Source organism: Athene cunicularia (assembly GCF_003259725.1).
Source record: "Athene cunicularia isolate RWA chromosome 5 unlocalized genomic scaffold, athCun1 chr5_part2, whole genome shotgun sequence".
Classification (NCBI taxonomy): Eukaryota; Metazoa; Chordata; class Aves; order Strigiformes; family Strigidae; genus Athene; species Athene cunicularia.
In genome coordinates, this window is record NW_020799102.1 from 9,521,615 (window position 1) to 9,535,815 (window position 14,201).

Here is a 14,201-nt window from a genome sequence, read left to right on the forward strand (position 1 = left end):
GGCAAAAATCATTTCAGAGGTGCTGGCAGCCAGCCCTGGGCACATGTGTACAGGGCTGGGTGGCCTCTGAGCAGCTCAGCTTGTTAATCTGCCCACACGAGCCACATGTCTCCTCTCCAGGAGCTCCCAGCTGCTTTGGTGCCTGGCAAATCTCCCATGACCACCCTTCCCTCCCTCTTCTGCCTAAGCACCCCCTTTCTGCAGCAAGAGAGGGAGCAGACGCCTGCCTCTCTCCCTCCCTGGCAGACCAGCCTTCATGCAGTGCAGGTCCTGCTCCCCAGACATGTGTCCTCAGCTGAAAGCAAGAGACAGGAGGGAGCTGCCCCGAGCACGCGCCTCGAGTCAGGCCTGAGCATCTCTCCTGCTGTTTCCACACTCTCCACACTGCTGGACCTTTGCCACCCCTCTTGTGCTGTCCCACCAAGACCCCAAAATCATTCCGAACTGTGCTCATACCGCACGTGGGCCCTTTGGGTGAGCAAAAGCCACCCAAAAGCCATCCTTTCCTCCCCTGCCTGCAGCAGCAATTCAGGCAGCAGTGCTCCCTGCCTGCGCCCCCCAGCTGGCCCTCCTGGGGTCCCCTCCTCCTGGCCAGTGTGTCTGCATCCCTGGAGACAGGGGCACCTGTTGGGGAAGGGATGGGGATTTTGTAAAGTGACAGTTCACAGACTCACAGAATCATCCCAGATGGAAAAGCCCTTGCAGCTCCTCCAGCCCAACCATGAACCTCACCCTGACCGTTCCCAACCCCACCAGATCCCTCAGCGCTGGCTCAGCCCGACTCTTCAACCCCTCCAGGGATCCCGGGGACTCCCCCCCTGCCCTGGGCAGCCCATTCCAACGCCCAACAGCCCCTTCTGCACAGAAATCCTTCCTCAGAGCCAGCCTGACCCTGCCCTGGGCAGCTTGAGGCCATTCCCTCGGGGCCTGGCGCTGGCTCCTTGGCTCCAGAGACTCATCCCCCCTCTCTGCCCCCTCCTGGCAGGGAGTTGCAGAGGGCCAGGAGGTCTCCCCTCAGCCTCCTCTGCTCCAGACTGAACCCCCCCAGTTCCCTCAGCCGCTCCCCAGCAGACCTGTGCTCCAGACCCTGCCCCAGCTCCGTTGCCCTTCTCTGGCCATGCTCGAGTCATTCAATGGCCTTTTTGGGGTGAGGGGCCCAAAACTGAACCCAGGAATCGAGGGGCGGCCTCACCAGTGCCGAGCCCAGGGCTCAGATCCCTTCCCTGTCCCTGCTGGCCACGCCAGTGCTGACACAAGCCAGGATGCCATTGGCCTTGGCCCCCTGGGCACACTGCTGGCTCCTTTGCAGCTGTCTGCCAATCAACCCCCCCAGGTCCCTCTCTGACTGGCAATTCGTGATGGGCTGTCATGGGAAGGAACCAAATATGCTGAGACTCACCTTGCTTGCCTGCCTGCAGACTCCCAGCTACCCCCTCGTAAGGGTGAGCATATCAGGAGCAGTTCAAACTCCTGAGGGCCAGACCAGATCTGGATGGTGCCTCTCTCTCACTGTTGACTGGAAAAATCAAATCTAGGATGATGTTAATCCTAGTGATTGAGCATCATCATGATGATGCTCTGGTGCAGCCGTGTTTGCTGGTGAGGTGAAGCAGCCTGTCCTGCTCCTTCCTCCCCTCCCTGCATGCCAGTGAGTGCTTCTAGTACAATCAGTAGCCACAGCTTCCCTGGAAAAAACAAGCATGTGATTTTTCCTAATCCGGCATGGCCAAAGCACACATGATAAGAACAATCCCTCATCGGGAGTGTTCAGTATGACCTTGGGCAGAAGATGCTGTTGCTACTGACCCTCCCCAGCAGTGCCAGCAGAGCCCCACTCCTTCAGAAATGCCAAATATTGCCTCCACCATGCAGGACCTGGTGCTGGGCAACACCTCACACCCAGACTGGAGTCCCAGAGCAAGATTAAACCATCACATGCATCAGGAGGTCAAAAGCACCCCTGGTCCTGCTTGCCCACACCCTGCCACGTACCCCCAACATCACTCATGTTCCTCATGGGATATGATCCCTCTGGGAGCTCCTCCATGTATTTTAGGATATTTCTGTGCTTACAGGGACAGTAGTGTGCACTTGGGCCAGCTCCATGACTGCTTCCTCATCTGATGTCACACCACTGACATATGGTCCTCACCCAGCTCCATCAGGCAGTGCCCCCGTCTAGGAAAGCGAAGCAGGGGTTGTACCAACAGACAGCAGTGAGAAATGGTGCTTCCTTCCCCCTGTATTTACTTCACGTAAAAAAATGCAAATATGTGTGTGAAAACATAAACTGCAGGAAGCCGCAAGGGGACCAGATTGCTGTGTCACTGTGTCAGCTCTCGAAGGGCCCATGGCAGCATCACCAAGACAACAGCCATCAAAAGGAGGAGCAGCCAGTCCTCCACCAGAGCAGAGCAGCAGCATCAGCCTGATCCATGAGCCCCCGGGGTCTGCTTGGCTCTAGATAAGCATCCACTTCCCACACACCACTTACCTCCTTCTCCAAGGCTCTCCTCACTGAATCTTAAGCGGCTTTATGACTGATTTAACTTTTCCAACAGACTAGCTGGGAGGTGAACGTTATCTCATGCAAGAGATAAGGGCACGTTGACTGAAATCACACAGAAAGCCTGTTTTAAAAGAAGCAAGAGAAGTTAAACCTGCAGAGCCATGGTTTTGCTCCTCAGTGCTGGTTAGCCCCAGAGGCTTTACTCCACATGGGAATGCAGCTGAACGCTGTATGAGCCATTTCTCACCTAAGAGCCTTGTTGTCCTCACCTAGGACTGTCTTGTCTAACCAGTGCTACCTTCAGTGTAATGTTTGCAATACTTGGTTAAAATGTGTTTTTTTAAGACAGGAGGTTGGGAGAGTGGAGGGGGGATAAAAGGCATCTGTATCCTTTGGAGAAACAGAAGTCTGAGTTTCTTATACCTCTGGGATTTGGGGCCAAAGACAATGAATTAGTTCCACCTTGCTTTGTCTGTAGCCCCATCTCCCTGCACACTCACCAGTGTGAAAGCTGATGAGAGCTGAGTCTCAGACTCTGCTGGTGCCTCACGAGCATCCCCTTTTGAGCTGAGCCTGGCTGTCATTCCCAGCAGACACAAGGATCTTGTGCTCGCTCCCAGCAGCTTCCTTTTCCTCTGACGCAGGGGAAGCCCAGCACCCCGCGGCCTCTGGCACCCCTCCAGCTGCCTCTGGTTGGCACTGCGAGGAGCACGGTGGAGGTCAGACAACAAATACAACATATCCTCCGTCCGGAGGGGAGGAATTCCTAACCCGAATGCATCCGCCATCCAATTTCTGGCTCAAGAAATAATCTCGCTGTAGTTGTGATGGAATAATGAAGTGGTAGGAAAAAATAGACTGGAAACAAGGTGTGTGGGTGTGGGATGAGGCAGGGAGAGGAAGAAGCGGTGTAAGCAAAGGAGGAAATGTTACAGTGAGGCAGATGAGACTCCAGGGAGAGATCTCCTTCAGGTACCAGTGATCTGGCCAAGCACAGATTTCGGCTTGTTCTTTAAAGAGAAATAAAGTCACTGGTTTGCTCAGCGCATGGCCCGAAGAGCCTTGGGAACAAACCCTTCTGTTGCCCTCTCCTGGAGCCAGCCCTGGTCCTACAGGAATGGTTTTGCCATCCAAACACAGCTGGGCAAGAGTAAGAGCAAAAAATTAAATCTGCTGTGTGCTTTTTGGTGCCTCATCAGTTGAAGACCCAGTCTGACATCTTAAAGGCACCTAATTTCCCCTAAAGCCTGACGATACCCCAGAAGACTCAAGCCTCAATGGAGTAGCAAGTTTGGGCATCTGAAACCAACAACTCTTGTTTTTAAGCATCTGGCACAGACACAAAAGACATCCATGATCCAGGCAGCCTATTTTCGTAATGTCTTTTCAATAGTAGAGAGACTTTCTAGTCCATAAAGGGAAGCCTAGAAAGACACCACGGAGCTGGCTGGGGCTCCGGCCTCAACACACTGGGAAAAAAACCCAGAGTCCAGCTTCAAAGCAGCGTGTTGGCTTGGGGTCAGCCTCTTGCAGGCTCCAGACAATGACAGCACTATGAACCAAAAATAGCAGCTCTGCCCTCGCCACAGCAACCCCATGGGCAGAGAGAGTACGGAGGCAAAAAGCGCCAAATTTAGCCAGTTTTGTGAACGGAAGGAGAAAGAAGTTTCTCACCCATGGGACAGGTTTGGGTTGCACGGGCAGAGCTCTGTGGGGTAGCCCACAGCTTTCCTGCACACAGTGTACGGTGCTGGGCATGGGGCTCCCACTGCAGTCACTCTCCCCTACCCCCAATTCCAGCAGCACAACAACCCTAATGCGTGTCTCTTATTCTCACTCCAAAGGAGTCTGCAAATGTTTCTTGGAGCCTTATCTCCAAGGGCAGCAATCTTTTCTTTTTTTTCTTTTTTTTCTTTTAGTTAAGCAGGACTGACAGCTGGAAAAATACATTTAAGTGAGCATTAAGAGGTATTGACAAGAAGAGTCCTGGCAAGAGTTTAGCTGGTGCAGGCTGCAGCGTGCCCTGCGGGTACCCAGGGTTCATGCTGTATGAGGAGCCGTGGGTGGGGAGCAAACCCCTCCACCCCCAGAGTGGGAAATACTGTGAAAGAACAGCTAGTCCAAAAACCCAGTCCCTGTGGCTCAAAGACCAGTTAGACAGTGGGACATATTCCACAGCGTTCGCTTAATAGTACTATAAGCTTTTTAACTAGAGTAAATCTTTACTTGTAATTTAAAAAACCCCACCGCCATTCTGTGTTCATACGCTGGCAACCAGCCAGAGCCTGGGCAGTAGAAAGCCTTCAAGGAAATGTAATTTTTTCTGGCTTTCCCCTTCCAACAAATCCTCCCTAGTAAACTCCCTCTGAGAAAGGGACATCTCAGGCTCTAACTCCATTCTGACCTCCCCAGTGACCATTTTGATAATGTTGCTCCAAGATTAGTCCTAAACTGACCCTCCAATTTCACACAGGCTGTCAAGGAAACCCATTAGGTGATGACTTTGGCTCTCTTCTGGTCAGGGCCAGACTTCTTTCTGGAAGTCTCAGAGAGATTGAGCTCCCTTTACAATATTTTATAAAATCAGGTCATCTTTCCTATCACTCCCAGTTTTTACAAACAAGGAGCAAGGCTTCACCCGTTCCTCCTAACCAGAAATGAAATGGGAAAATATGTTCACCAAAAGACATCATCTAAACAGAGAAAAATTGTTCTCCTGAGCATTTGGATAATGGGGACGTGTTTCAAAAGCCTTTCTGTGCCTTAAGGAGTTTCTAAAACACAAAACAAAATAAAATCCATCTATCCATATGCCAAATTCAGACTACCTAGTAGTCTGCCCAAATCACTACTGATTGTAAAAAGAAAAATTTGTAAACCACATTTTACTCTGTAGAAACACTTGGTGCTCACCATCACCCAACTGAAAGTGTCTGCTCAAGAACTGGGTGTCTTAGGCCTGCTCTGGACCCAGCTCAGAGATTGAGCTCAGCCTAGAGCTGCCACACGCTTCACAGTCCCCCATCTCTCAAGAACCTTGGTCACAGGAACATTGGTTAAACTAGTTTGCAGTGAAAATGCAATCCCCAGCTGCATCCCCATCAGCCTCACACTCCCAGGTGCATAAAGACTTTACATCTTTAGAAATAACTATGCTGCTGGTGCCCCAGACTGTTTATTGCCTAGTAATAGTTTCACTTTGTTTACTTAAGATTAGGTTCTTTCAACCCAGGCTCCAGGTTTAGAAGGGAAATGGTACCTATTTGCTTTTTTCCCCTCTGCCCCCCAGACTTTCTGCATGGGGGCTCAGGTGTGCTCGGGGCTGACATTTTGGAGATGGTCCCTCTCACCGTCCCAGTCTCTTCCAGAGCCCTGTGTTGTGCCCCTCATCTGGCCATTTTCCTAAGTGATGCAAAAGACTGTGGGATTTCGAGAAAATACTCTCAGCACACATTTTGCAAACTTGCTATTCTGACTCATGGAAAGTGAATCAGTTCCTTCCCTAAGAGAAAAAGAAACTTATAGTTTTGGGACAAAACCACACTATGTGGGTGCCTTCTGGAGAACATCCTTGACATCTGGTTTTAAATGTGTATTAATGAACAAGTCAATGCCTCCAAGCAAGGTTACAGCTCCCAGAAGAACGGTGCAATAATTAACCATAAAATACGGGATTTCCCTGCAGCTTAGATGGAGGGACCACTGAAGGGCGCCGGGACACGCGCATGGCTGCAGCGTGCCTGGGAGGGCGGTGGGCAGGGACCACTCACAACCCATTGGGTATCGCTTTCATCACCTGGAAGTGTTTTTCTCCCTCCAGCTACCTGTCTGCAGCGAGGACAGGACTGAACTCTGGCTGTATCCATCCCATGAGGACCTTGGTTTGATTTCTGTACCCCAAAAAAAAGGGTTCTCACCAGGATTCTTCTTACCATCCCGTTTTAACCAAAAGCACTCAGATATTGCTGAGCAACCAGATCTGCCCTCACCACAATTTTACACGCAGGAGGGAGGGTTCAGGTCAATTCCAAAATAAGAAACTGGGTTCACAAAAACTCACAAAGTTTTTAATCAGGGCATCCTCAGGATAATTTGTTTCTGGTTTTTATGTATTCAAATGTTCAGATGGTCTTGTGCAGGTGCCGGCTAGCTGAATTTTGTTAAGAAAAAAAGATGTGCCCCTGGAAGTCAGAGCTTGCTGAGATTTCCTGACGGCTGAGGAGAAGGGAGTCAGTGAGAGCTGGACGCACAGCTGGCAGTTTGCCTTGCAAGGACACTGGCCCATGGGCTGATCACCTCCCGTTGCTCACCCAGCATCTTTATCAGCTGCCCCACAAACAGCCTGCCCTCTGGCCGGGTGCTCTCGCTGCAGACACAGAATATTTGCTTTCAAATACCAAAGCCAAAATCAGTCAGTGAAAAGGACATCCAGGACCCGAGTGGCCTGGGAAGAGAGTGGTTATTCAATGTGTACGGAGGTGTGTACACAGGACACATCAGCCCGGCTCTGCAAACAAACTGGTGCCATCAGCTGAAAGTTCCCAGGGTTTCCAGCAGCAGGAGGGGAAAACTGGCACCGAACAAAGTCTGCAGCCATCACCAGGCACACGGGAGCTGAATGAAGACCAGATTTGGGTTACTGAGCCAAAAATATTCTCTGTCTTTTCTCATCTGTTTTCAGAGCTTGCACAGTCCTTTCCCTACACCTTAATGCAGAATCCAAATAACTTTTTTCCTAGAAGCAAAAGGCAGGGCTGAACAGCATCTCAGTAACTAGTCAGTGCCTGCAGTCTTCATGGAAACCCTGATGTAATAAAAATAGGGATGCATTAATCAAAAGGGCACTGATCAGCTTATAGTCCTCTGCTCTCTTTTGGTGGGAGGTAAAGGTTAAGCCAAGAAATCTGCAATTTAGCTAGGGCCTGAGGAGAAAGCACTATAAAAATAACCTTTCCCCTTCTGAGTGACATCCTCACCTTCTGTGGTGGGGTTAGAAATCCTACACAAAGGGCAGCTGGCCCTTATGTGAACTGCCTGCTCCTGTGGCTCGGCCCTTCATTGTTCAGGGAGGACACAGGGCAAAACCACCAAAATCACTCCCAGTGACCCAAAAGCAGCAGGGAACTGTAGGCAGAGTTTGAGCCCAAAGCTTCCCCTGGGGGAGAGAAGAGTCAGGATAGGCAAAGCTATGTTGCAATTTCTGGGACAAAAAAGTGTAAATAAGCTAGTGACCCACTGAACTCCAGCTACAACAAGGGGATAAACCAAGCAGGAACACTGAGCTCCACCAGATCCTGAGTCCTGCCCCCTCAGGTCAGGTTCTGGTGAGCACCAGTTACAGAGAGGGAAATAGCTTCTTCAAGCACCAAGCTCCAGCTAGGATACCAGGCTCCGCAGGGTCATCTCTAGGCTCTGCTGACTCACTGGCAAGAGGCTTTTGAAGCCCACACTTCCTACATCTTCTGCCCAGCGCCTTTGAGACTTTACATATGTATCTTGAGCCCAACACGTCAGCAGATTACACTTCTTAGAGGTCAGCAAGCTTGCACATTCCGTTTTGCTGGAGACTGTACAGTGATGCAATACTAGCAGCTTTCCAAAGTAAAACTAGTTCTATGTGTGCATGTTGCCAGGTTTATGCTGTTCTGCTGCTGAAGGAATCTGTGACGCACAAGTACACTGGAGCTAAGGTTACTCCTAGAACAAAATATTCAGTGAGAACAGAAAGTATTTACATTTGGTCAAATCCCTGACAAGATTTCTGGCACATTGCACAGTTCAGAGGTGATTTAGACTTGAGAAGTCTGACTTGATATGAGTGTAAGGTCCTCAAGGCAGGGTAAACCTGCTTGTTGGGCTGAAAGCAGGGGTGCTAAAATGTGCATGCTGCCCAACACAAACCCATGCTGAAAGTGGAGATGAGTCTGACTGAAAAAGCTATATCCAGAGACTTCAACTCATAGCTGAACTCTGAAAGCTCAAGTCTTTCCACGTGAAGATAAAAAGGGAACATCACCAGGAAGGCTGAAATCTAAGATATAAACTCTGCAACTGTTAAAACAGTTCAATGGGAAACTTATTTTTGTTAGTTCCTCTGGATTCTGTATTACTACATCTAGCAGCAAGTGAAAGCAAGAAGCCAAGTTTGGGTGTCTGAAGAGAGTGAGGGTGCTGGCGTCCCCCTCCTCAGGGCACACCTGTGTACAGGGTTTTTGCTCGAGACCCCCAGTCCAGCATGGCAGGTTCATTTGAAAGCACGTGCTCTTGTTGCCAGCTCTTGCCAGTGCAAAGTTCAGAGGCCAGGAGGCTGCAAGCCATGAAGCAGCCAGGCCAAGGCAGAAGCAACATGAGCAGGAGGTGGGGGAGCTCCTTCCCTGGAAGGTCCACGCTGAGCATCAGCCTGTGGCAGCCTGGGGGGACTGTGGCAGAGCAAGGGAGGGGGGGAGGCCCCATCCCTGGGTGTGTTTAAGGGCCGTTTGGATGAGCTGTGGGGGTATGTGGGGTAGAGGAGAACTTTGTAGAGTCGGGCTGAGGGTTGGACTCGATGATCCCAAGGGGCTTTTCCAACCTGAATGATTCTGGGATTCTGTGAGGCCCTGAGGATGCCCAGTGACAACCAGGGACTTGTGCGAGAGGGGCATTTGTACAGCTGCTATTTACAGCATCTCCACTTTTGTCCTTCTTTTCTGTCCCTTCCTCTTTTTTGGGTCTTCTTTACTTTTTTGGGAAGTGAGAACACAAATTGTGACACAAATGGTGGCTTCATATATAACACAGTTGGAACATGCAGCTATGGAAACTGCTGCTTAGGTATGACTTCATATTTCTTATTTTGTCTTCTTTTGATTAAATTGAACAGTAGAAAGGACTGTTACTGTGAGATCCACCTGCTTCTTGGGAAACATCATTATCTGTCAGCTACTCAGTACTTTTATAAGTGTACAAATACCTATTTATATAAATATTCCATAAAAGCCTTCATATTTTAAAATAAACCTAGCAAAATATATATAAAAAAATCAAAAGTAGTTGGGAGAAGACAGAGAGGAAAAACAAATGAAGATGTTATGGAAAGTTTTCATTTTACTTTAGGTTGTTCAACCTTTCAAACTGGAATGAAAAGACCTCAGAGTGAGTTTCAAAAACCTGTAGTTAGAGTCTTTGAGTCTTCATCCAAAACTTAATTCAATGTAAATGAATGGTTTGACCTATTTCATTCCTAAAGAGAAACCAGTATTTTTCCAAACAACTCTACTGAGGGATTTATGAAATAACCATTTTTTTCTTTGCAGCTGTAGCCTCCTAATTAGACTTTCATTCTAAGGTGAATTTTTAAGCCCTTCAGACCTAAGACTTTACACAAAATCCTCTATAATCTCTTCCTGAGGAAATTATTGTATTATTTAATAGCTTTGTGTTGGGTAATTACAACAGGCTTCCTTCCTCCTTTCCATTCCTTGTTCTCTTTATTTACGTCTGCAATAGGCTCATAGGGCCAGTCTCTGCTGACTTCCAGTGTACCGTGATTCAGTCAGATGCAGCAAGAACATGGGCTCGGTGGGATTATTCAGCATGAAAGATTTCCGGTTTTTAACACAGAAGCTGCAGTGCCCTTTCTTTCAGTATACAGTCAGGAGAAATACAGCATGGTAGCTTCCTCACAGGCTGTAGGAGGAAATGCAATGGAAGGAGAAAAACCCACATGCAGAGGAAACTCAGAGAGTTTCCAGATCACAAACACCAGAGCAGAGACCAACAAATGTCTGAGATGATGGCAGGCAGTGCTGCTTCTCTACCCAAGCAGAGGTGAAGTGTCCTGCTAGGTGGGAAGATCTGTGCCTCCAAGGCAGGACACAGACAACTGCTAGTATTGCGACACTGTTCAAGGCTGTACCTTTTGGCTCTGGGGTTTTCCTGACTTGGTGGGAACTGTGAACTTCTCATGGATGCCCTGCCCTCGGTCCTGAGCTCCTGAGCCCTGCCACTGGACCACCGGAGACAGCACTTGCCAGTCCTGACTTTACAGCACCTCAAAAGCTGTGGGCTTTGAAAATTAGGAAGGATGACTAATTCTTGAGTTGTTTTTTCATTTTCATAAGAAAGGAACAACGAATAAAAATAACATTCCCTAGGGCTGGCAGTGGAGGCAGTGTTTGTAAGGCTTTCTGGGAAGATGTTTAGTCCAGCACACTGGGCTGGAACTCAGCTGCTGCGTGCTGTTGCTGGCCCTGCCAGAGCCCGGCCGTGACCTGTCACAAATCCCTCACCCTCCCTTTCCCTCCTGCCTTTCCAAGCACCATTCCTCAGACAAGCACGTCAGTGCTACACTGCTCCAAGACTCCCACTGCCTTCTGCTCAGGATGCTTTCTCCTAAGGCTGGCTTCAGTCTATTTGTGAAAGACAGGTTGGTCTGCATTCAGACTTTATTGGCTGATCCTAATTTAATGACTGGTAAATACAAATCATACACACAGATACAGCTTTGCACATTACAATGCAGTTGCACTTAATGCTGAGTCAGTAGGAGCTCTGCACACTTTGAAAATGAAAGCCATAAAAAGTGAATTTCACTTGTGGAAAAAACCAAGTAGCCTGTTTGCCGGTGAGCAGCGTTGTTGCCTAGGTACCAAGTACAGTAGCTCCTTTTTCCTCCCTGCCAGGGCCCTGTAAGTGCATGCTGTATTTTATTTCAGTCCAGAACCATTGCGGCCATTTATTCCTCTCCACTGAAGTGCTCCACTTGCTGCTTCACGTGGACCCAGGCTGGCATAAGAGACAATCCCGCCCGCGTGTGGAGGGAGCTCACCCAAGGTCACCGCTAGAACCTTTCAAGGGAGGATCTGAATTCTTAAAAGCCTCGTTGTCTTTGTAAGGCACAGCAAAGTGCCTCTTCCACCTACCTGCTTTTCTGAGAGCTAATGGAACAAGGCAGGGCTGTGCTGTGCTGCCTGGTGGCTGCTGGCAGCTCCCTGCCCTGGCAGGAGCTCACCAGGGAGCTGAATTGTGGTGGGACAGCAGCGGGATTTGTTGACTTCTGGCTGCTGGACTTGTGATCTTACTAACCCCGGAACGCTGCAGTGACTTGCTGAAGACGTGGTCTGCAGAGAACACAAACTGGTGTCTTGTAGCATCAGCAAGTTCAGTGGCTGTGAGTTAACACAGCATTACGCGCCAGCTGAACTCAGAGACCCTCAGCATCGCGGGTAAAGAGGTGCTGGCACTCGGGCTAAGGACAGTCAGTTTTCCTCGTTCTGGGAATTAATTTATTTGCCTTCTCCTCTATTTGCAAGTCAGAGGATGCATTCTTTAGTTCCCAGTTCTACAGACTCTTGCAGGATTCAGCTAGGTCCTTTATTCCCACCATTGTCTAGTAAGCAAGCTGCAGGATGAATGAGGTCCCTGGACAACAGGGCTGCAACCCCTTGAGGGGTTTCCACAGCCATCATCAGCTCAGAGAAATAATTACATCCCTCTGAAGGACTGAACCCCAGCTCATTCCAGTTAAACTGTAGTGCAACCTCGGCCAAGTTAATAGGGAGCAAAAAGCAGGAAGGCTTACTGACATTAGCAGACTCTGCGGCACACAGACAAAGGGAGGGAGTTGAGGTGCAAAGTAACATTTTCAGGTAATTGCTTTTCAGAACACTATTGAACCTCAAAGACGCGGCAGAGGGAATGCCAAAGAGCCGTGGGGAATATTTCCTGTATCTGCAGTGCTGGGGGACTTCCCAAGGTACCTTCTGACCCTGAAGTGAAGAAGCCTAGCGGTGGAAAACCAACACAGTTCTCAAAAAGTAACTGGTCAAAATATTGGGAATCTCAGCTTCTTCCCACTGTGACAAGTAACTGTGTGCAGGGGGCAGAAAGCCCAGGAGTCACGTTCTACCCAGAGTGAGCAAAGGCTGCTCCTGCTGCTCACCATAGCCACTCCAGAGCCACGGCCTGAGGGTAGGGCTAGAAATAAACTTTCTCCCTTATCAAGAGAAGAGCGACTCCAAAAATATGTTTCATTTATTTTAGCAGCATCACCACTATGAAAGATGTTTAGTTTACGAACAGATCACATCCAGTTCAGCCCAGAACTACCTCTTATTTCTGAGTTAGAGGGACAGCAAGTACATCTGATATGCCCCTAAGACTGTGCAGGCTGAGTTTTACAGGGTTAGATCCTTAAGGAGCTGTAGCATGACATTTCTCCCCAGGTCTGAACATTCAGATTTTTGCCTTTGAGAAAGGGCTGTAGAAGTGATGGGGTACACCCCAGACTCTGCTCACTGTGGCACCTCCAAACAGCTGCTGAGCCTGGCTGTCAGGCTAGGCAAGCGATAATTTCCTTTAAAAGTAGAAGATAGTTTTGTTGTGGGTTTGGGTTTTTAACACTTATGCCAAAAGTCACATTTTCATCAGTTAATAGCAGGTCCTTTCACCAGTGACTTGAGGCAATGTGGGCACCAAGACAAGGACTCACAAAGTGGAAATAAAACCCAGCAGTTTAAAGGAAGAGCTCAAGCATAAGTTGTATTTCCAAATCAGCTGAAAGTAGGATTAGTAAGTAGTTTTAAACTGCCTTTACAAAAGGCAAATCAGATTGACCATAACTATTTTGAAGTTAGCTAAGAACCGTTTAACCACATTACACTAAGCATTATGACCAGCCCCTGTCCCATGACAGAAGTGCCAACACCTTTAAAGAGCCGCTCATCCAGTGGGTAAGTCAGCTTCAACACTTGGTGACTATGGGCAAGGGAAGATGGTGCTCCAGTTCCTGTCTGCTGCAAGTTCTCAAAGGACACTTGAAGAACTTGCCCTGAATAGGTGAATCTGAAAAAAAAACAACTCAAACCAACAACCAGGGAGAGTGCTCTCCACTCCTTAGTTTTGCCTCCCCTGTGGTTGCTGAGCCTGCCACAGCACCCCAGGGGAATCCCTCCCTCCACCAGCAATGGGCATTACAGAAGGCACAAGATGGAGCAGCCCTGCCCTCCTTCAGGGCCCCTCGTAAATCAACCTCTGAGTGCTGGGAATTGGCTAAAACAGCCTTGCCAGGGAACCTTACAGCTTCGTTTCCTCTCAGGATTTAACAAAAGCCACCTCACCCCTAAGAAAGGGCTTCGCCTCTGATGCAACCTTGTAATGCATTTAGTGCTACTGTGACAGTCTCCTTCCCTTTTGGGTTTCGAGAAGCATGAAAGGCAACAGATGAGTTCAGAGACAGGAAGTGGATTCTACAGGAAGCCTTTAGCATCCCAAGGGTAAGTTCAAGACAGCTCTTCCACCTCAGTCCTTCTCAGACAGCTGCAAAGTTCTTTGCAGAACTGCAAAATTTGTTCCCACCCCTTTCACACCCACCCGCTGCATTGTGAGCAACGGGACCTGCTAAAGGAAGCCTTCAGTAGCCCAGAGGGCACCTGGCTGAGCACACCAGACACTCTTACCTGCTGTGCCACTGAAACTCAGCATATGCTGGTAACTTCCTGTTTTTTAGGGTAGTTAACAGCACAGATAAAGTGCTTAAACCTAAACTTTTTCCACCTTTAAAACTATAGACTTGCTACTCTTCAGTCTGCTTTTGCTCACTTGCTTTAAGCACCTTTCCACACTGGCTGTCAGTATTTAGTTTCACAATAAATGCTAAAGAGACATTTAAGTAGCTCATTGAGCCTAAAGCTTAAATTAGTCCACCTCTGAAGGG